The sequence below is a fragment of the Pteropus vampyrus genome, unplaced genomic scaffold, assembly GCF_000151845.1.
Source record: "Pteropus vampyrus isolate Shadow unplaced genomic scaffold, Pvam_2.0 Scaffold78, whole genome shotgun sequence".
NCBI classification, from domain to species: Eukaryota; Metazoa; Chordata; class Mammalia; order Chiroptera; family Pteropodidae; genus Pteropus; species Pteropus vampyrus.
Window position 1 is genome coordinate 4,117,575 of NW_011888859.1, and position 5,941 is coordinate 4,123,515.

Sequence of the window (5,941 nt, forward strand, 5' to 3'; positions counted from 1 at the left end):
AGGCGATTTTGGATCCAAATTCACAAAGAACAAGATTTCACTATAAAAAAAGGGACAAAGAAAAGGTGGCACGATAGGCCTAATTTCTTAATTGACGTGAAGACTGGTCTACATTCTCAGTTGTTAACAGAAGGGAAATGTGGGTAGATTACAACCTAAGGTGTTGTTATTATGTCCACAACTTCTCAATTTCAGGTCTAATCCAGTCTTCAATGACGGGATGTCAGATTCAGTTTTGCCGTAGCTCTTTGCTACATGGTTGGGGAACCCCTTCGGGGAGCGATATTTGAGGAAAGACCTGAAAGAGACAAGGGAGGGACTCATACACGGATCTGGGACGGGGTGTTCCGGGCAGAGGGAAGAGCGAGAGCAGCAGTCCCCGGGCGTTTGAGAATGACATCAAAGCAAAGAGGGTCAGAGCAGATGACGGTCACTTCAGCAGAGGGCTGATTAAGCAGGTGAGGACATCTGAAGCGAAGTCGAAACAATGGGCTTCCATATCTCTAGGTCTCTCTGATAGTGTCCTCTTGACCTGGAATTCTCTCTTCTGCCCCCAGTTTGCTCTCAAATGCTATTCGTCCTTTAAGAATCAACTCAAATTTCTGCCCCACGCTGTCCCTGCTCTGGTTCTTCACAACCTGTGTCATGCGCCTGTTGTTAGCACGCGATTCCATCTTGTATTATAATTAATATGATTTGTTTACATAGAATTTTACAGCTTATAAATTACTTAGATGTGCTTTATCCTCATTACTGGTTGAAACTAAGCTGAAAGGCAGGTTTGATCCTTGTTGTACAGAAAAGGAAAAAGGCGTCAGGGAGAAGCACAGTTAGTAGCTAAGGGGCCAGAGCAGAAACTCGGTCTTCTGCCCACGCTGGAATCCTCTTCAGCCTTCGCTGCTGCCTCCTCTTTCTCACGGTGCCTGGTGACTGTAATCAATGCGAGGTTGAAGGGTGTGCCCAAGTCTGTCCCCTCCCTCTCCTGTCCCCCATGCTATTTTGGAGTGGGTCTTGCTGGACCTCCTTCTGGATTTCTGCCCCCAAGAACACCCTGTGAAGGCTCTTCTTCCTCCAATAGCTTTTCCCAAAAGAGAGACAGAGGACGTGCCAAGGACTTTAACTCCCGTGGGGGTGACTGACTGACAGCTCCCCTGCCACAGATTGAAACAATTTTTCACATCCTGGAGCCCGTGTGAGGGATGAAGCAGCACTGACTCTGCTCTGAGACTGCTTGAGTGGCGTACTTGCCCCTTCTGTGACCTGTCCCTCATCCTCCGACTGTTGTGTGTGCGTACGTGTGTTTATGGGAGCATTTCCTTAATAAATCATTTGCACACAAGTCTTCCTCTAAGAAACTGACCTTCCCCACTCCCAAGCCCAAAACATCTGACCCAAGCTCCTCTTCCTCCCCCAGGGTCTAGCATGATGTGTTTAACACAGTCGATTGATTAATGCTCACTGGATGAAAATTGGCTGTGGACCAGCCTTACAGCAGATAACCAATACACTGATGTATATGAGCATTTGTTTGGGTAACAAATGTTACTGTGTGGCCGACTTCCATTTATTTATTATTCCATTGCATTCATAAAAACAAGCATGCCTCTTCTTTCATCAGTTACAAGAGGGTGATTCTGTTTTGAACCTAAGGGTATTTGTCACCTTGGAGTTGTTTTTTTCCCTGTAATATAAATTGTGAAAATGTTAGATTTCTCAGAGCCACCAGGACTGATTAGCAAATTTAATTAATACATGAATTTTACAGTTAATATGCAAAAATAGTACATATAGTATTTTTAACTTTATGTAGCAATCTCCTATGGCTGTCAAAGTAGAACGCTCAAGTTTTTTCAAGGAAAAAAGGATTTGTTTTGGTTCCCAATTAAAAAAATACAGACATCTGATTGAAGGATTAATTTAAAATTAAGTAATCTAGATGTAAGAAATGAGACCCATAAATAATAGAAAGGGAACTCTTGAATATCATTATTTACTTTTTCCAAGAAAGCTCATTTCATACCCTGTTAAATAAAAAGACATATGCATGCACACACATATACAACGGAGAATGTGTTAAAGCATGTACTTTCCCAGTTCTTAATGCTACATGCTTAAATATATACAAAACAGAGACTTCCCAACCCTTTTTCAGCCTCCTCAACCAGAGAGGAGCTTTCTCTCTTTCCACGATTTCTATAGATGCCTCTCTTGGAGCATATGGTATCCAACATCTGTGTGTTCTCAACTAGTCTCGTCCTTACACCCAGCCTGTGGGCTTCTTGAGATGGCCTGAAACACATTTTTGAAAGCCTTTTGCACACTGGAATCACTCAGAAAACTTAAAAATTCAGTAAATTATGATTTTTTTCAAATATAAAAATAATACCTGCTCTTATAGAAAAAGAGACATTACAGAAAATTTTAGTGGACAATAATTCTCTCCGTATTTTTGGACTTTTACATTGTTTCCAATATTTTATTTTTATAATGTTATAAGTAATGTTACGATAAACATTCTTATACAAATGAATACAATCCAAGAAGTAAATGAATATAACCATAAAAATATATTACTTTTGGAAAGTTTGTACAATTTATTTTCCCATGAATACTGAGAAAAAATATTACATAATTCCCTCGACAACTACAGGCTGTTTTGTTAAAAAAAAAAAAAAATTACAAAACTTTAATTCCATAGATGGGAAATGCTACCACTTTATTTGTTCTAATTTGCACTTTAGAATAGTAAAGATTATTTTTACATTTTTCTAATGGCAATTTAGAGTTTTTTCTAACACTTTGTATGGTTCACTATGATAAAGATTTTAAAAATTCGTTGTGTATATTACAAATGATTTTAATGGTGTATATTATAGTGAAAAGCAGCATAAACATACATATATATGCAGGTTAAAAAAAATAATACGATGAATACCCATGAGTCCTAAACTCAGCCTTAAGAAATAGAAAGTGACCAGCACCTAAAGGCCTGTTTGCGTTCCTTTCTTGTCACTATCTTTTCTCTGCACCCCAAAAGTAACCATTAACTTCAAATTTGTAAAAATTTTTCCCTTATGTTTTTATGACTTCAAAATATTCACGCCTTAAACATCATCGTTTAGTCTTGCCCATGTCTGTGCTTTATATGCATGAGAATATGTAGGTACTGTACTGTGGGCCATTATTTATTTATTTTTTGTACAACTTTTTAAAAGGTTTATCGCGCTAATGCATGAAGCTGTGCTTCATTCACTTCGTTGCTTCATGTTGTTATCACGGACACACATTTGGAATATTTACACTGTTACATTCTTATAAATGGATCTTACTGATTCATATAAGATCTTTATATATTGGAAATAATAATTGTTTGATTGTTACATATTTTGAAAGTATCTTCTTCCAGTTTATGGCCTGTCTTTTTACTTTATGTGGTTTTTGTTGTCGTTATTGTTTTTATGTGCCGTCTCTAAACAGTAAAATCTTAATTTTTAGTAAAGATGAGTGTCTCTGTCTTTGCTGTTTGTGTTGGCTTAAAGAATCTTTCTCTGTTCCGAGATTGTAAATGTATCTTCTTACATCTTCTTTGGAAAATATTATAGTTTGAGATTCACATTAAGTGTTTAATTCACCCACAATTTTATTTTTGTGTATGGATTGAGGGAAGAATCCATTTAAAACTTTTCTGTGTGATGAAACTTTGCTCCAGCATAATTTACGAAGTAGGCTCTCCACTGATCTTTACTTCTGACACATCTTTCTGGCATAGTTTGCAGTTCCCTGTGTGTGTATCTACTTCTCAGTGCTGTGCTCAGCTCCTGTGGTCTTTTGGTCCACGCCTCCTCCAGTTCCACATAGTTGACCTTTTAACCTTGAAACCGGTTAGTTTTGCTATCTGGTAGGACAAATTGCCTTGGCTTAGCCTTTTTGATTTTTCCATATAAATTTATAAATCATCTTATAAATTTTCAAAAAAAAAAAGCAATAAACTCCAAACCTATAAGAATTTTAATTAGAATTGCTTTAGTCTTTAGCTCAATTTAGGAAAAAATGGACTCTTTATAATCACTCTTCCTATCCGTGAACAATGTATTTCTCTCTATTTATTTATGTTTTCTTTGTATTTTCTATTTTCTGCATAAAGTTTTTATACATCTCTTGGTTAGATTTATTCCTAGGTGGCTTATATTATTTTGTTGTTACTATAAATTTTATAACTTTTTAGACGTCCTTTTTTGTTTGTCACCCATGTCTATTGATTTTATATTTGGCAAACTTACCAAACCCTCTTATTAATTCTATTACATAGGCTATTTGGGGACTTTTCCATATAGAATCATACTATCTACAATTAATGCTTTCAGTTTTTCAGAATTCCTTTTAAATTTAATATTTGTTTTATAATTGTTTAAAATACCTACATGGGTCCAAGTTCAAAACAAAGAATATTGAGAGAAATCTAAAGTCCTTCTTCTGTCTATATATATGGACTTTAAATTATCTTTCTATTTTTAAAATTCCCTCTAACATTCTTAGGTAAATGATAACATACTATCCTCACTTTTTAGCACCTTGCTCTTTTTCTTAAAATAAACTAGAGGTCACTCTATAGTAGCATATGGAGATGCTCCTCAATTTTGCAAACACGTCTGCCACATTCCTTTGTGTGTATGCACAATAGTTTTATTTAACTAGTCTCCCATGGATGGATATTTCAATCTCTTTTCTTCTATTATAATAATTTTTTTTAATGAATAGCCTTATGTAAAACCTTTTAATATTTTTACAAATGTATCTTCGAGGACCATCTCTTAGAGTAGGGTTGCTAGATCAAAGAACATGTGCATATGTAATTTTGTTTGATATAAGGCTAAATTCCCTTCTATGAGGTTTATATTATTTTATATCCTTACCAGCAATGCATGAGAAGTCCTGTCTCCCCACAATTTCCCCAGCTCAGTGTTTCATCTAACTTTTGGGTTTGCTAATTGAGTATATGAGAAATACTATCTCAAATATAATTGCAATTTGCATTTTTTTAAAAAGCCTACAGCACCTGATTTTCCTAGGTGGTCTACCATCCAAGTACTAACCTGGCTCGACCCTGCTTAGCTTTGAGATCAGATGAGATTGGGCACATTCAGGGTGGCATGGCCCTAGACTGCATTTCTTTTGACATGAGTAATGGTTTGATATTTATTCCTTTGTCTCTGGAGTTCTGTCACTTCATGAAAATATTTCTAGGGTGGTTTTCCTTTTATTCATTCTGTTTGTGTTTCACTGGGATTTCTGAATTTGAGAGTTGTCTTTCACCAATTCTGGAATATTCTTGACCACTCTATCTTTGAATTTCGTTCTTCCATAGTTTTCATTATTTTTCTTCTTGGAAAGAATAAAGTGTTTTTAACTTTCTTAACCTACATATTACATAAACTTACTTTCATATTTTCAAACACTTTGTGTTGCATTCTAAATATTTCTTCCTCTTCTAGTTTATCAGTACCCTCATCAGCTGAGTCTAATGTGTTATTAATTCATTCATTGAGTTTCTAATTTCAATATATATATTTCTATGTGGTCTATTTTTTTTTTTTTTCATAATATCTCTCTGGTGAAGTTTGGTCTCTTATTTTTTAACTATACTAACAAGCTTTTTAAAAAGTTTTCTTTAAATATGCTAATATACTTATATTCTGTTTCTGATAATTTCAATATCTTCTGTCTGTGTGGATCTGACTCTGCAGGTTGTTTTCCTGCTGAAACTTTGTCATAGTGATTTACCTCCTCATCTATTTATCTTCTGGTTGTGATATTATGGTCCTTGGACCTTCATCTGTAGAATTTTTTGAAAACTGAATTTTAACAAGTGTTGCACTAGAAATGAATTACATTTGCTCTGTCGGTGCCTGGAGACTACTTTAAAATAAATTTTTGATTTGGA

The 5,941-nt window shown here is 35.4% G+C and overlaps 1 pseudogene; it reads right to left on the minus strand.

Moving 5' to 3' along the window:
- Nucleotides 1–5,044: 5,044 nt before the first annotated feature.
- LOC111741483 lies at nt 5,045–5,162 on the minus strand (annotated as a pseudogene).
- Between the last annotated feature and the right edge of the window lie 779 nt (nt 5,163–5,941).